The sequence below is a fragment of the Pteropus alecto genome, unplaced genomic scaffold (genome assembly GCF_000325575.1).
Source record: "Pteropus alecto unplaced genomic scaffold, ASM32557v1 scaffold3, whole genome shotgun sequence".
Taxonomy (NCBI): domain Eukaryota; kingdom Metazoa; phylum Chordata; class Mammalia; order Chiroptera; family Pteropodidae; genus Pteropus; species Pteropus alecto.
In genome coordinates this window covers 62,583,057-62,601,376 of record NW_006442484.1, presented here as the reverse complement: position 1 = coordinate 62,601,376, position 18,320 = coordinate 62,583,057, and the positions used below count along the sequence as shown (strand labels likewise).

Below are 18,320 nucleotides of genomic sequence, written 5' to 3'. Positions count from 1 at the left end.
TTTTGTTGAAAAATGAGTGGTCATAAAAACATTTTAGTATCTAGATTTAACTAGTTGAGGTGGTAGATACACTGTAACAGTTTTCAAGCTTGCGTTTTAATAGGGGACTTAAAAGTTAGCGCATTGTTTACAATGTGTGGTTAGCTTTAGAAGACTATAAGAAAGTAGATCAGTTTTGTTTTGTCTTTCTGAAACTTTCTAGGTTGTTTTTGGTCTTATCTAAGCAGTGTTTTAAAGCATGCATGTAATAAAATATAAGTGCTCAGATGTGTATGACAGTCAGCCTTTATAGAAGGTCCTCAGGAAAAAAATAAGGCTAATATCTCTTTAAAAAACATATGAAGGCTGGGAGAGAGTTTAGAGCAAGCAAGAGCACCTTGGTGTTGACAGCTTTATATCCCTGCTGGGTAACATTTACTTACTAGAATTGGCGTCCCCTCTCAGCTAGTAATTCACTCCATAAGGATTTTGAAAAAGGATGATTAATGGGGGGGAAATTTATATTTGTGAAATTGGTGATTAAAACTTACAGGTATATTTGAAAATTTAGAAAAAAATTATTAAGGATGATGAAAATAAGAATCAGATGATCTTTTTACCACCATTAGCATAAGTACCTAAAATTTTCTGCTGTATGTAATGCTTCAGCCATGCAACCTACAGCATAAAATGAAAGTGATGCCAATCAAGTTTCCAGAGGAAGCAAGCGTTCTACTTTCCTCCAGGACTGTTGAAAGGCACTGGCCAGTCGTGCTTTAATAGCAATAAATTATTGTGCTTCATTCATTGTTAACATAAGCAGTTTCATTTTTTAATGTTTGGTTTGAAGAACTTTCAGACAGCTTTATTTAAACTGAATGAACAGCGCTTGAGTATACCAGATGGTGTATTTGCTGATAGGAGGCATTAAACATCAGAAATCTTTTTGATATTTTTCATTTTCCTGTGAATTTTGATGATTTTATTGATGTTAAATGGTCTAGATTTTAGGGAAAATGTTTAAACACTGGGAATATATTTTAGAGATATTTGCTTTATTTTTTGAAAAAAAATTGCTATTTTTAAAAAAAATGCTTTTTGGGGGGAGGGAGAAAGAATTAGTTTTTAAAATAATTTAATTTTATTAAAGAATTGTCTGTTGAAGTTATGACTAGTAGATCTATTCTTCTTGCTATCAGGCAGCCCTTTCAGGAATATAACTATTTTGTTGCAAGGAGAAAAAAAAAAATTATTCAATACACATTGATGTATTCAGATAGGAAAGCAAATGTGATATGATTGTTGGGCAGAGCCTTGTTTCAAGTCAAATATTGTCTACAGCAACAGTTAGTCTAAATTATCAAAGTGTAACCATCAGACATCGTTTGCATGTAGAACATTTCCTTTTCGATTGAGAGTGAAAGAAATTCAGTTCAGGTTAGATATAGTCACCATATTAGCAGTTGTAGAGAGACGTTTTATTTTTTGAAAGGAGTGCAGCTATGAAAGAGTATAGATATTGATGTATCGAAATGTATAAAATACTTAAAAATTTAGAAACATATTGTCAACATGGAAAAATATGAAGAAAACATTATTTTAGCCAAGGATGAACACCGTTATGCTTGTAGGGAGGACTCATGGTATTACTTCTAAATAGAAAAGATTGTTATTTCCCTCTTTGACCCCACTTTTATTTTTTTTTAAGGTTTAAAGGTCTTTTAAATAGAATGAACTTAGGCTTTGGGGTCATCCAACCATCTAGCATGTCCTCTGTAGTTTTGCTGAGGTAGAAAAATAGCCCTTCTGTAAAGTGTTTTTAGTCCTTGGCCTGTTATTAAAATAAAGATATACTTGGTTTAAAAAAATATATATGCAATAGAATATACGCATTAAACAGAACATAGGGTATCCGCCCCTCAAAGTCCTGAGCATAATTTGATGTTTTGAGTAATTTTGGAAGCCTTATGTTCCATAAGCAGAAACCCACTGACCATTATATATTCAAGATAATCTGCAATGAAATATGTGTGTGCACGTTGGAATTACATAGATGTCCCTTAAGGCATCTGTTTTTTAAACCCTGCAGAAAATAAGCAATATCATCCTTTCCCAGGGGTTTGTGACTAGCAGTCTCTACATCTTAGAAATCCTGTGTTAAGTCTTCCCTCCTTTTGGGATATATCTGTAGGGAAGGGAACAGATGAATCATCATTTATTAGATATCTAAGAATATGAATGAGTTATTTTAAGAATATAGAAACCAGTTTTATTCCAGGCAAGATATGGTAAATATTTGGCATATCTGGCAAGGGATATCTGGTAAACAGTCAAGTTTGATGGTTACACTTTGATAATTTGAACCCCTCCATTAAAAAAAAATTCAGTGTAGAGACGGTTTATAGGCATATATCAAAAAAGACAAATTGATAGCGCTAGATGAATTCCAAATTATATTATTTTCTTTGGCCTTTTTAGCGTTTTTAGGTTTCTGTTGAGATAAAAATGATCTAATTTTTCATCTTTGAAAAAGTTTCTTATAACTAATAACCTCATATTTAGTGTATACAATATGTACATAGTTTGTTTTATTTCAGGAATTGAAACTTTATCCTACACAGCATGTAAACAAATAAAAAGTCCTTTATATTCTTTTATTTAATAAGTAGGCTTTTAAAAAACCTATGTAACTAATGTGTGGTAACATAGTAGTTTTTAATATCTCTCTTATATGAATGCTGAGATACAATGGCATTTTGGAACATATTTAAAGATGAAGCATTTGACAAAAGTTGTATGTGTAACAGTTTGTCAGTGAAAAGTGACAAGTGGGAAATGACAAATGAAATGTTGGCATCATTACTCTTTATTTTGATAAAAATGTCTCAATTTGCAGTGATATAATACTGTTTCATATTATTTCATGAGTTGTGTGAGATGCATAAGGGAAATTTAGATTTTGTGAACGGAAAATTAGCAGCCCAAACTCTCTTTTCAGAAGCTTTGGCAGCAAGTTCCTCCTCTCCCCAATTCCCCAAGAATAAGAACAGCAGTGAAATGTTGGATCTAACCCATACATTTTAACTCATTATTTTTTGAAAAAAAGAAAAAGAAAGAAAGAAAAAGAAAGAAAGAAAGGACTAAAATTGCTTTCAAGTAGGAGACCTTTATGCTTAGCTGGAAAAATGAAGAGGAGAGTTTGTCTTTTAGTTTCTATTCTTTTCTTTATGGCAATTTTAAAATGAGTGATTTCCTTCTTCTGACTTTGATTGTATGGAGCATTTCTCACCTCCAATCACCACCGCTCTCCAGCATTAATTTAGGGTGTCAGTAAGGAGAGCTGTGCATTCCTTTTATTTTAAAGTGCAATAGAGATTTGAAAATGTCTATGTGTTAAAAATGGATTTTTATATACAAAAGATTCATCATCCTACTACTTACGGGTAATGTGATAGATATTTCAAAGTCAAAGCAGACAGCCATGAATGGAATTGAGGTATGAGTTAAAACAAAAGCCAGTTGAGAACTTACAGATTTCAAAAAAAGAGTAGACATAGTCTCTGTAGTGTGTTATTTTCCCTTTTCTGAAGTCACATTGGTTCCCTTGTTGTCAGCGATCAACCAAACATTTATTTTCTTCTTTTACATGAAAAAAGCCCCATAAGCACTTCATACTACACAGTGTTTATGTAAAAAAAAAAAAAAAAAGTTCCATGGTGGAGTTTTCAAAATCATGGAACTCTGTATAATTTTGTTTGTTTTCAATCAACAGAATTGTTTTGCTGTTTAATAGCAAGTGACTTAAAAATTGTGGTAAAATCAGTATAATTAAGTGGCAGTGAAAGGCTGCATCAGAAACTTTCTTCTACAACTTGTGTCATTTGCTTCTCATTTATAAAAAGTCTCTTATTCCAGATTTTTAAAAAACTAGGTAAAAATGATCTTATAGAGAGTAAATGTGCCTTAGATGTATAATTATGGCAATTGGGTTAATGGTATGTATTTTTCCATTTTTAATTGATGCATATACCTTTAAAACTTAAAAATACAAGAGAATAGTTACTAGTTTGATGAATGCTTAAAATAGAGAAGCATTAATAGAAATTTAAGAAGTCAAACATTGAAATAGTTATCAGCAAATTATGCTAATCTTAAATCGTAGTAAGAATGTTCTTTATTTGTGCTTATGACACTTTAAGGTAATAAAATTCTGGGGGAAGTATATTGCAATTCAGTTGCTCCTGGTATTATTACTATTTGCTAATGTATAAGACAGATTTGGTTCTGCACTTAACTAGTTGCTTTATCATTGGAATGGAGTTATATTTTAGCACAGTGAGTTATTAAACTATAGTACAGAATAACAACAAAGATCAAAAAGTTAAGAGAAAACACTACTATTTATGCAAGCTACTATTTATGAAAAAGGATGCATTTTACATCAGACTGGTGGTGCCCACTGATGGTTACACAGTTACTGACAGCTTAGTGACTTTGTTTTATTGAAGATTTGCACAGATATGAAAAAACATTAATAGAGACTCTAGTTAAAGCAAATGTTTTCCAAAGCACTAAGGTCTGACAGAGGTGATTTGTATTTTTCATAGAAACAATTTGAATTTTATCACATTGAGCACAGATATCTTTTTCTTTCTTTTAAAAAATATCTCTGACTTGTTTTTGTATTTGACTGGAAAGTAAGTGTATTGGTTCTTTTATAATTGAATAAGATTGATTTCCAAATTTTCTTATTATTCTCCATATTGAAATTGTATACTTTTATTGCATTTGTTTCAATTATTTTTATATGTAAGGAAAGGCAAAATTGATAGCTGATTAGGAAAATGCATTCATATCAAAACTCTTCAAATAGCAGTATTTTCAAAACATTTTTTTGTTGTTGTTAACAAAACTAGAAGTTTCTTTTGTCATAATCCAGAGATGCTAAGAGAGCAGCATGATAAATGTCTCTAAATGTTGTAGTAAAAGAAAATGACTTGCCTTCTGAGGCAGTGGAGAGTTTATGTTGTTTTGGACCCATTTCCCAAGCAGTGATCGAAAACAGATTACAATAACAATTATACAGTCAGAAGATGCAATATCCATTTCTACTTTAATTGAGTGAAAGAATAATAAAAACATCATTAAGAAAAATGAGGTGGACCTGTCACACCATGTACAAATTTTTAGTCTTGGAAAAGATGCAGAAAAACTGAAATGCTTTTCACTTACTTTGTCGTGTTTATTAGCTAAAATCTGTTTTTGGGAGAGATCATCTGGTTCTTGTTCCTCCCTGGGACGTTCAGAGAGGATCCTTTGGGAGGTGATTGCTTGGAAGGCATTAAAAGTGCTCATTGATTTTGTCTTCATAGATAGTTTAAGAAGGGAAATGACATTTTCTTATATTCTACCTGAGATATAACTGCCTCCTCTCTTTTTTTTTTCCACCTGTGTAAGTGGAAGTCTCTTGTTATCGAACTTTGCCAAGCAGGGGTTAGGTGTTCTGGGCCTGCTGTTCCTCTTCCTCTGGAAGTCATAACCAGGCTGAAGGGGAGGGAGAGAGTTGAAGGTGAATAATGAGCACCCTTATTTCTACTTGGCACACATGGGGCTATGAGCACCCCAAGTTTGCACATTTATGTATCACCCGACATTCACTCAGGTGACATAGACCCTCGACTGAGATGCATAGGCTCTTGCCTCTGTCTGCAATCACTGGCACCATTAAAATTGATAATCCTTCCCACTGCTGAGCCTCCAGCCCTCATTCCCCAGAGTGGAGCTTTCAGCAATTTGGAGCGAGGCAGCCGGCAGCAGCCCAAATCAGTGGCTAGTGTTCTTTTACTGTAGGCTGTATTTCTTACTCTGTTCATAGAAATCGTGATCTCCTGGAAGTTTGAGTAATGACAGTGGTGTTAGCTCAGGCAGTGGAGTTAACCCTGCTTATTGTGGACATAATAAAACCACAAATAACGTTGGCCATCAGAACAGCTGGAGCCCAAAGTTGGAGTCTGTTGACAAAGTTAGAGGACAATATTTCCATCATCTGTAGCTAAGAGTTTTCTTGGGGTTGATATTTAAAAATCTTTCTGAGGGTGGCAAAATGAAAGGAGTGAGATAGGTAGTAAACCCTTCCTGGTGGAGGTCTCAGTCCCAGAACTGTCTCAAGCATAAACCCCTTCAGAGTGGAATTTATATCTAACAGCTTAAAAGGCTTTAGAAAATCAGTTTAGAAAGTCTAGTTAATAGTGCTTTCATTAAAATACTTTTGTCAGCAAAGAGTTTTTCAATTTTAACATTTACATAACCTAAGAGCGTTGACGAATGCCATGAGCTTTAAGGGTCTATTAGCGGTTCTGTTTTTTTCTGGACTTTATAGTTTAAACCTAAACATTAATTCTGGGTGGAACTTGGCATAATATCTTTTTGCCTTGGAGGGAATTTTTGTTGTACAATAAAAAAAAAGTTGTTTTTTTTTTTTTTTCATATAGTCACCTTCTCCATGTCTCCCCTCCTCTGAGTAAATAGCAGTTAAATAGTCAAGGTTTTAAAAGAGCTTATTTAATTCAAAAAAAGGAGTGATTATTTTAGGTGAATTTAACAATTTTCCATTAGTTCATATTGTAAACTAGTGCTTTTGATATTAACAGGAAAGATCTCTGAGGCTGATAATGCAATAAAAATATTTCTCTCTCTTCTACTAAAGTTATGTGGTAAAAATTTTTTTTTATAAAATTATATTTGATGACCCTTGAAATTATAAATCAGTTACTTGTCTTCTTTATTAGAAACTGAGAGACATAAAAAATTCTTTGTTTTATGTCACCCGAAACTATAACATTGACTAGCAGGAAAGAAGTTGGGATTTCACTATTAAGTAATAAAATATGCGTTATTTTAGAAAACATACTTAAACTAGAATTCTTGAAATGATCTTTTCTACATATCGATACTACGTTAAAGTTAAATTATTATAGGAATCTGATTACGAGATAATTGTGAGATTAAGAAACAAGTGAAGAAACCCTGCAACGATAAATCAAAATCATTTGAAAACTAGATGTTGAGAATACTAGTGAAGGTGCATGCCCTGAGAAAAGTTAAATGGAGGAGGGTGTGACTAAGCTGGGTACAGCTTTGTCTAACTTTCAGCTCATAAAGCTTCATTCAGACAAGATTTTGTCCCGTAGATTTGGCAGATGTGGTATTAGAAGACCAAACACCCTTTATTATTGAGGGCGTATGAGAGGAGCAAATTATTCTCTGAAAGGGAAGTTATTACACATTTAAGACCCAAGCAAAGGCACTTTACAAGGCTAAATAAGGTGAACCCGATTTTTTTTCTTTTCAAATGAATCTCCAGGTAACATTCAGCAAAACTAACTCTATTTACAGACCCATTCATACAGTAAGTTTGAGCCTTAAGCACGTTTTACAGCTAATTTATGAATCCCCCCCACTCCCCCAAAACTGGAGCTTAACATTGAAAGCCTGCCAATGCTGTTACAAATGAACATTAGTTCCCAAGAGATTTTCAGGAGAAAGAGAACTGTAGGAAAATGCCTCAACTTTTGTAAGACCCATTTTGCTGCACGTGTATTTTTTTGCTGCCATGGCAGAACTGCCTGGGGTCCCACCTGAATGTTCAAGATTGATACAGTACATTCTCCCATGGAAATATATAGAATTCCAATTAGCACAGGGTCAGAATATAAATGTACCTCTTTTCACACTGTTCCAAGTGGTTAGTGGAAAACAAGCTGCAAAGTAATTCCTTTGGCCCCCCAATAAAAAGATTTATAGCAAAATAATTCTCAGCTCCATAATGGTACTGTTGTAGGTTTGTGTTTGATATTTATAAGACTGAAATACAGTCCATGTACCCAAACTAAGCATTTATTGTAAACAAGTTAACTGCCAAGATCTTATATTCTGTCAAACATAATTATATTGAAGATTGATGCATAGGTTGAAAGTGAGTTTGAGGGAGACAGTTCTTTTTAACCAAGGAAAGCTTCTGAGATGCAGCTTTTTTCTTCCTTTGATGTGACTCAGTGAAGTCGTCTTGCTCACAGCCAGCTTCTCCTGTATATAATAAACACAGGCTTGCTCTTTGAAAACATATCTGTTTGTCAGTCCTACTTCTATTAAAATAAAGAAATGAATTTATATTCATGGAAACTGTTAGGTGTAGTTTCTTTTATCATCTTTATCTAAATCTGGGCAGCGATGATGCTAAGATAAAATAGCATTTCTCACCATGACAGGCAAGGCCTCCTTAGCCACACTGAAGTTCACACACAAACGTAAACTTGACCTCTAAGTTAACCCCAAAAGGAACACCTTTCTCCTTTTATTTGGAGTTTAAAAAGATGTCTTTGACTTATCTTTCTGTTATTTTGTGTTGAGTTTGTGAGATTAGAACTATTTTGAAACTGTCGCCTATTTGGGGACGGGGAGAAACTGCACTGATATGCCTCGTTTTGTGGCTCAGAAATTATTTTAGAGTTAAAGAACTTATGAATTGAGAGACTATTAGAGGAGTGAAATCTTTCTGAACCTGAGATGTTTCATATTTGGGATTACCCGAATTTAAAATGGTGTGGTACTTTTCCAATATTTGGTTTATTTGTTTATTTTTGCTCTTTTTTTTTTTTTTTTTTTTTTGCTTTAAGGAAGGTAGAAATTCTACCTTTAGCTGGGTGGTATCCTTTGGATAGTACATATCGAGGATGAAAATAAGATTTTCAGTGGATTTATATGCAGCGGCTTAAGTGGTTTCTTAGTTTTTTTATGTTAATATTTTCTTTTGGAAATTATATAAATTATAAAGAGGCTGTCTTAGAATCATAAAGTGAAAAAATACACTAGTGTTCTGTGTTCTATTTTTCTTATTTAAGTAATTGCTATAAATTACACAGGTACATATATACTTAAAATATCTTGTTTGAGAAGTAGTCCATCAGTGGGGACCCGAGTTTTCCATCTGCCTGCTGGGTTTTATTAACTTCATCTCAGTCACAATAATCATATCCTATGTATTGCAGTCCACAGATTTCAGTGTCCCCTTAGGGAACTGCAGAATACACACTACGATTTTCACTTTCTTGCTCTTTCCTCCTATTCTTTCGTTTTTCTCCTCCCGGTGTTAGCCCTTTCAAGAGCTTGGTTTCTATTACATCCCTGTGGAGGCATTTGTTGGGTACAAGAATGAGAGTGGCTTTTAGTAGTTGGGAAAGGATGGTGATGGCCTGTCTAAGTTTGGCTTCGTGAAATCTGCATTCATTTCACAGTGACGATTTTGATACATCTATGAAATGTCCATACATGTTTTGCTATTTGAATCTTAAACATAGACAGTAGGGTTTCCTTTTGTAAGAGAGAAAGCTTTTTATTTTTCACTATAAAAACTTTACCTTTTCAGGGTTTTATTTGATAAAAATCTCTCCACTCTAGTATGATTTCCTTTGGGGCTTTGCACCAGTGTTTGATCTCAATTTTTAATAATTTTGGTGAGTTAAACTCCCCAAAGAAAACATGCTTGTGCTGTGAAATATTCCCACTAGAAATCTGAGCAGTCTTGTCTTATTGAGAGCCGAGTGCTTGATTCCTTTATTAATTCCTTGCTGGAGAACCTTAGTACAGTTAACTTTTCTTTAACACTACACTGGAGGAATTAATCAAGGGTTTTAAAATTTTAATTGTTGAAGTAGATAAAATAACATTTAGGTAGAGATCAAAACCTGAGGTGATGAAGCAAATGTAAGCATAAAAAGTTTTTACTGACTCCTGCTGGGGACTCTGATTTGCAAATTACTTTTCCAGGGAGAACAATGAGAATGAGGGGAGTGGAAATACATCTCCATTTAAATACTATTTAAAAAATTATCCTCTCAGAAACCTCCAAAATAAATTTTTTCTCAACAGAGGACAGAAATCCTCATATTAATGAATTACGGTATAGCTAATTTAATGTGCTATCAAGTCTCAAGGATTATTAATATATGCATTTCTAACCCACCGTGAAAAGAACGTCAAGAATTTAGTGTTGAACTAGGAGATTCTTAAACAAGATGCCATATGTTTGAACTCTTCTGTGATATACAAACTTGCATATTCTACTCTTTTCCATTTTTAAAAAATTTGAATCTGGGATCAGTAAACATTTTGTTTTTTTGTTTTTCTTTGTGGCTACTTAGTTTAGGAAAGACACTGTAGCCCTTCAAGGCTGGACATGGCTAGTACTTTGGATAAGACCCCTGAGGTTCCAGGATGTGTACAGTCACGGGACATAGTGCTGCTGGTCACTTAAGTTGTGTACTTATCGACTGTGATGCCTTCCTGGTGATAAACCAACAGTTTTTGTCAACAGTGTTCCTGCACAGCCAGCCTTGTGGTCTGATGCGCTTTCCCCAGAGAGCATGGAACGAGCTCCTGAATCCACTTGTGTGGATCGTTTCCTAGAAAGATTTCCTTGTCTGCTAATGCTGAGGGCAGTACAGTAGGGCCAAAGTGATATAGACAAGTTAGGCCGCTGGGGTGTCATGGGAAAAAACCAGAACCGACTCTGCCTGTTAATGGTGCTTATTAATGTCTAGCTGGAATTAGCTCTTTGTTAAACTGAGCCAACATTTATTTTAGGCCGGCTAAAGGTCCAACTTAGGGGTGGGAAGAGGAGTAGGTGACTGAAGAAGACCTCCCTAAGTCCAGCCCACTTTGGAGAAGGAAAAGGCAGCCCTCTCATTCACTCTGATGGATATTTCTGACATCAGGAAGTTCAGTTCCTTGGGTCAGGCTTGCTATGGCCAAGTTCCCAGGTGTAGCTTAGGCTTTTTTGTTTAGATAAGTAGCCACACTGTGCCTCCTGTGTACTGTGAAATCCTGTTTTGCAAACTACCAGGCCAGCTTGATTCTGCCACCACATTTCTGTAACTGAAAAGTATTGAAAGACCTGGAATTTATCCTTCAGACTTTAGATCTGACTTTAGGTTGAATTGTGACCTCTCAATTTGGGGACATGTCTGGAATCAGAGGTCTGGAATACCAGATCCATTTTCCTTCTCTACCACTTTAAGCCCAATTTGAGCCTTTGGGGTAATAAGTGTGAGAGGGCCGGAGTTCACCTGGCTAACCCCACTCCTGGCCTATTTTTGTTCTTATCTTCCAAAGTTAAGATCTGTCTCAGGGGCTGCCAAGTAGCTTCTGGTTTTACTAGAGAGAATTAGGAGAATAAAATATTTCTTGAAGATAATCTTATCCCCTTTGCATTCTACCGCCCCACCGGGGGAGAGGCATCAAGGAGCTTTATTGTTAAAACTTTAGTTGGAAGTCTAACGCTAAGATACAAGCAACTAGATCAAGGATGAACATGAAATAGAGTTTTTGCATGTTTGACTCAGCTTGTCCCTTAGAGTAATTATTAAGCAAATTTGCCTTGTCTTTAATTTTACGGTTGACTATGTTTCTGTGCCTGTGAACAACCCAGGTCTTTGGCTGTCCCATCTCTGTCTCTGCTCCTGCTTCCTCTTCAGTAACAGTTAAAAACAAAACAAGCAACAAAAGCAAATGAATTAATCGTTTAGAAAATCTGTAGTTCCCAGGCAAAGGACAGAAAGGAATTTTGGAAAGCGGAGCAATTTAGAGGAGCCTAGAGGATCTCTGGTCCATCTATGGGTGGTCCCCTTGCCCCCCACCCCCAAAGTTTTTGCTGTACTCTTATCTTAAGACTGGTGAGAACATGTCTTTATTTCATTACCTGAAATTCTTTCCATTAGAAGTTAATGTGGGATACAATGTGTTTCTTTTACAATGAAAATATATTTATGGAGATTAAGGCACTACTAAACCATCGCAATAGCAAAGTTTAGCATCTTTTTATCTCTTTGGAATTTTTGAGCTTAGCCCCTGGGGGAATGGGTGGCTTGAGTGGAATGGTGGAATGTGGAGCCTCTGGCTACTGTAGCTCAGGAGAGGACAGCAGGGACAGAAAAGAGAAGGGAAAGATACATTTGATAAATTTTGGAATTTTGCCTGGGACCCCAAGGAGGAGATGAGGGACTCCTTATTCTTCCTTTCTGTTTCTAGTTGCAATTCATGGTGCTCAAACTTGTCTTTGTTGTTTTAGGGTAAAAGGAAGTGTCTAGAGGTTAATATTAGCAAGTTATTTCTCTTCTCGTCTGTGTGACTGTGTCTCTGTGTGCACACACAAACACGTGCATGTAAGAGGGAGGGAGGGAGGGAGAGAAAATAAGGTTATAGAGCAAGTAAGTGTAGGGCAAGTAAATGGTTGTGTTTTTCTTGTAATTTTGCAATAAAGTAGTTGCCACCACTCCCTCCTTTCTCTTGCAGTCCTCTGGGAGACCCTGTATTATTCACTCTACTCAGTTTATGTAGTAGAATTGGTTTCAGTGTTTTAGGAGTTCTATGATTTATTGATTGTGGTGGTTGCTGAGTGTGGAGCTTTACTTCAGGTTTGGTTTTATATAAAAAACAGACACGAGAGTCTCTGCCCTAAAACCTTTGTAATCTTCAATTAGCCCTGAGACCCTCTCAGGGGATAGAACCAGATATACTGCCAGCCACAGGGGAGGGAGTAGGCCCTGTGGTTACCTTCCTTCTCCAAATAGATGGTTTCAGGAGCCCTTTGAAAGAGGGAGGAGAAAGGCTAGCCTCTTCTCATCTCAGACTGACTCCTGTCATTCAGGGGTTAGGTCCAAGAATGAGGGTGAACCCAGGATCCAAAGGGGCTGGGGAAGAGGTTGGAGCCCATGCTCATCCACATCAGCAGATGACCTATTATTTGAGCCTTTCTTTTGTCTGTGAGTGACTGAAGGTTAGGAATTGTGTTAGGTTCCATCTCTTTGCCTAACACAGTGCCTGCCTGGTGTGCGGTAGGCCCTCAAAAGGTGACTTCACTCGAAAGCAATGCAGCTCACTCATTGGACATAGCAAGTGGTGAAGGACCCCTTACTAAAAGGCTAAGCCTCTAGATTTCTGTGAGCGTGGGTTTGGAAGTATTGTTTTTGACCCCCAAGAAAGCAGCACGCTTGGGGCTTAGGGCTGGCTAACCTGAGCTGCTCTTCCTTTGCCTTGCTGGGTTTATTGGGCATGTTAATTATTTTCCCATAGTTTCAGTTTCTTTATTTATTAAAGGAGAATAAGAATAGTCCTCTCACAAGTTAAATGTGGGGAGAAAACAAAGGTACGCAGGTATGTCCTAGGGTGTAATGAGTTAAGAGGTGCTATGCCAGATAGAGATTGTGTTGTGTCCTAACATTTGTGGAAGGCGGTGGAATCTAGTCCTCTAGACCCCTGGCTGCTGGGCCTTACTTCCTCTTCCATTGCTGAGAGTAGGCACCCAGAGCATTACAGAATACTTGTTCCTCCGGTCCCTTTCAGGCCAGTGTTGTGGCTTTTCCTGAAAACTCTAATTGTTTAAAATGAAGGGAAGGGGAAAAACGCCTTTCCCTTCTTAAAGAAGTTGGATTAATATAGTTAAGAATAAAATAATAGCCTACAATTTCCTTGATGATGCAGAGAAGAAATCACCTTAGATTTTGGAGTTTAACCAGGAGTATATCTGTCCTCAAGTCTCTTAAGATCTGGCTCACAGAGGAAAGATAACTGGGGGGCATTCAAGAAATGCTCAAGACAATCGCTCTATTGTCCTAGCTATCAGTTTTGGATGAATTTATCATCTGTCAGAAAAACCATTGTATATGTTGTTTGGCAGATTGCTTAGAGCAGCTCTGTCTGATAGAAAGAAATTGTGAGCCACGTGTAAAATTTTAAATTTTCTTGTAGCTTCGTTTTTTAAAAAAAGTTAAAAAAACAGATGTAAATAATTTAACATTTTATTTCACTCAGCGTATGCAAAATATTTCTGCATGCAGTTAATTAAAAAAAATTCATTGTGTATTTATTTTTATTTCCTTTTTGGTATTAATTCATTGAACTCAAATGTGTATTTTTACTTACAGTACATCTCAGTTCAGGACTGGCCACATTTCAAGTGCTCAGTTGCCTCGTGTGGCTAGTGGTTGTGTTGGGAAGGAAGCTTTAGAGTATAACGTATGGTGCTTTTAAAAACACTTTCACCTTTTTGCTCTGGGGCACATCGAACATTTTAAGCCATAATTATTTCTGTCTTGTATAATCAGACCATTCAGTGATTATTAGTAACATTTTAATTCTGAAGAAGTGCTTTTTAGTAAGTATCATAAACATTGATTATGGGCCCTGAAAAAAATTATTGGCTTTTTTGTCCTTTGTAAAATGGTGCTCATAATGATTTTGAAAAAAAGAAAAACAAAATTAAGGGCTATCTCTTAGCAAACTTAACTATGTTACATTGTTTAATCCTTACAACAATCTTATGATGTAGATATTTACATTTTGCCTAGGAGGAATTTGAGCCTCAGAGAAGAGAGGTTAAATAAATGATCCAAGGTCACTTCCTCAGATAAGGAGAGACAGTGCCAGGATTTGATTCAAGAGTTGCCCACCTCGGGACATGAAACTAGTTACGACCACCTTTAACCATCTCTCTGCATGTTGCTATTCGTATGGCTGCGGTGGTGAAGATCAGCTTAACTCTTTATAATTATACAAATTTCAGAAATGATATCATAATGAAAATGAAAATTTGAACATCGTAACTAATGACAGTTAGGAAAGTTCATTTTTCTAGTAGAGAGTCCCATGCTTATTTTGCCTCTATAACAGAATTCACCATTTATCTCAGCTGTCAGAACTCTTTAATTTTTTGCAAATGGCTAGGGTTCTGTGCCTGTCCTCTAGATTAAACTACCTGCTTACCTCTCACATTTGTAAAAGGCTTGCAATCAAAACGTTCAAAGTTCTCTACTTGATCATCTGGAAATGGGTCTGTGCTACAATAAAAGAAAAATAATGCCATAAGCTCTAGATACAGGGCTAAAACAAGAGTTTTTTTTCTTGACTATTTCTAAATTTTGTTGTAAATGCATTTAAGTTTTACATTGCTATTTTTTTAATAGGAACGCATCTTTTAATTCTTCTCATTCTTATTTAGTTTTAGAAGTGCTTTCCAAGCACTCTCCCTGTCTTTTCATCCATTGTCACTTCTTTCTCTTCCTTCTTTCCTTCCTTCCTTTCTCCCTCCCTCCCACTCTCCCTCCTTCCCTCCCTCCCTCCTTCCTTCCCTTCTTTCTTTTCCTTCCTTCCTTCCTTCCTTCCTTCCTTTCTTTCTTTTTCTTTCTTTCCCTTTCTCTCTTTCTCGCTCTTTCTTTCTCTTTCTTTTTCTTTCTTTTCCTTTCTTTTCTTTTCTCTTTTCTCTTCCCTTCCCTTCCCCTCCCTTCCTTTTCTTTTCTTTTCTTTTTTCTTTTTTCTTTTCTTTTCTTCTTTTTTTTCCCTCTCTTTTTGCCTAGAGAGAGTGAGATACCAGAAGGATAAATATCTTTTTTTGGTATATATTTCTATTTATCCTTTTATAGTCCCCCTCCCCTAATCAGGGGATTTGCTATTTTTAAAGGCTTTTAAAACTTTCTCATTAATTTTCTTTTTCCCACACTTGACCTCAAGTTACTCTTGTCATTATCACTAGTAGTTGAATCTATTTTTCCTGGTTTCCTCTTGTTTTGTAAAAAGTGTATTTCATTGTAAAAATTTTATAATTTTTTAGAGTGATCAAATTCTAGTAAAAAGCTACTTTTTCCTAGGGATCGAATATAACCTGTTCGTGATATTCTTTGACCTCTCATATATATGGACTTTCAGAACAAATAATATTATCATATATTCTGGTTAATATTGTTTTATTTTATAAGTGACCTCAAACTTTTTTTCTCCTTTTTTAAAAAGTAGGTGGTGCTTATGAGGGATGAGTGCTTGCTTTGACAGTATGGCATTATTGTTATGTCAGATAACAATTGCTTCTTTCAATCCCCGCTTAAAATGTTTAGGAAATAGTTCAGTAATTGACACCTTTAAAACATAAATTACTATATGGTATAGACCCCTGTGCTTTAATACTGTATTTCCTATCTAACACATTGAACTTTTTAAAAAAAAATTAATAGGGTCTTCAGTTTTTCAATCGACCATACATGAGGATTTATGGTTCTTAAGTAATGGATACATAATAGCTTATGGAGCAACTAGATTCATTTAAAGGTCTTATCTGTAATTCCCTGATGTGTGACACTCAGGTGTTGACACTAGGAACTGCACATGGATTTTTAGCATTGAAACTTATGTACACACAGGTATTAGTGGTGAAGTAGCTTATGGCACCACTGACTACATGGCCCTATGTGTGCATATATTTAAATCATTAAAAGTAGAAATCCACCTGCTTCCTCGAACAAAGATTATATACCAGTACGTAAGACTTAAAAGGTCTAAACGGAGGCTATTCTCTGCTGGTAAGAACTCTCAGAAATGGGTCCTATAAAACATCATTATGCTCGCATAGGAAGATTTTACAGCACCTGCAACTGCACTGAGGACAGGAGCCACATCAGACTTATTCTCACTTGTATCCCTGACACCATGGGGGATACCTGGCACAAGTAGGTGTTTAGGGAATAAAAATTGAATAAATGAATGATCACAGAGATAATTTGGAGGAAATCTAATTTTTATTATTCATCTCAGGTCTTACATACATTTGGGAATAAACTGGGCATAAATAAATAAGCATTTGATATGCCAATACTGTTACAATTAAAATATTTATTTCGCAAGGCACAATGTGGGCAGGCTAAATTTTCCTTTTGTCTAAAACAATCAATCCGCTCCACTGTTGTTTCCTATTTTCCATAAATCTATAGCATGGATATTGTATTTGCTATAGTTAATGATGCTGCTTTGTTGTTCTGAAGAGTAAACACTGAGTTAATAGTTGTCCCAGGTATGGAATGATATGACTTGTTTGACTATTTTGCAGGCTTAATAATAATTACCATGATCTTTAATGATAATTCTTAATGAGTATTATTATTGTTAATAATGATTATATTTAATAATGACACCCAATACTTATTATCTTTAATAATAATAATTAGCACATGGGAACCAGTTGTACCATTGTATTATCTTTAGAACAAAAATCTAAATCTGTGACCTGGTAGTTTGCAGACTGTCTGCTCCCACTCTTTGCTTTTCAGGTCAGAGTGAGTCAGGCTTCTAGGGACCAACCAACAGGGAAGGGCTTCTAGAATAACTCCTATGCATTCTGTACTAAAGGCTGTACTCACATATGCAATTTTACACAGAGGTCTGATTTTTATGGTAAAGTGCCTTCACAGTGACCATCTCTTTGCCTAGCCATCCATCCTTCATAACTTTTGATTTTTCTTGCACAAAGAGAAGACCTAGAGCAGATCCTTATTCCATAACATACTAATTGTATGAATTACATACGACAGAGTCCATATTTATTACTTGTATGTTAGTAAAACTTTGATCTTCTTATGCTGTGGCTATGTTTAGATTTAAATGCCTGTGTGACTTTTTTTTTTTTTAAAGTTTATAAAAAATCTTTGGCAAATTAAACATTTTTTAGCATTTCACACTTTGATACAAAGCAGAGAAATATTTCAGTGACAACAGATTTCAACAGATTTTCAACTAGACTAGTTTACTTTATTCTTTAGGGTAGTTTACTTCTTTTCTCTGAAAACATAAGAAGAGATAATCCCTCCAGTGGTAACATATTGATGTATAAAATAATAATTAAAAAAGACAAAGTTTTATGTTTGATATATATTATAAGTTAAACAGCAATTAGGACTTTCATGAACAGAGTATTTTCAGGCTAACTGATGACTACCTTTTCATCAGGATTTAGAAAAATAAAAGATATAAGCGACCTCTTTTAAATACTTATTGACTTTCTTGTACATATTCACATAATAGCTTAGGCTCTGAAATCCAATCTGTGTTCCTGTGAGGTAATTTATAACATTTCCAGACAAAAGCAGTTCTGATCTGAAAATACTAGTCCTCATGAAGTTAATGATAAAGCCATAGTAGTGAAGGGTGCGAGTGTCTAGAAAGTCACCTTAACCCTGCTTGTGTGTCGACTGTGAACTTGAGGTCTCTCAGTCAGGGCACCTCTGATTGGTACACTCCACTTTTTAATGACTAGAATCTGAGGGCTTTTGCCAAGGCCCAGGGCAATTCTGCTGTAGTCTGATGGTAATAATGGCGTGTGTGTGTGGTGGGGGGAGGAATCCACAGTTTTCCCATTAGCTCCATCTGACTGAGAAGCTTGTTTAATCTGAACCACTGTCGATCACAGATGAGTGACTTTTATAACTGTCTCTTCCCTTCTCATCATGGTGACTGAGATTTGCTTT

At 35.6% G+C, this 18,320-nt stretch overlaps 1 protein-coding gene across 4 annotated transcripts in view; it reads left to right on the top strand.

Moving 5' to 3' along the window:
* Positions 1–18,320, top strand: part of SATB2 (SATB homeobox 2) — a 180,544-nt gene that overhangs the window by 9,414 nt on the left and 152,810 nt on the right. The gene's annotated exons all lie outside the window — the stretch shown is intronic.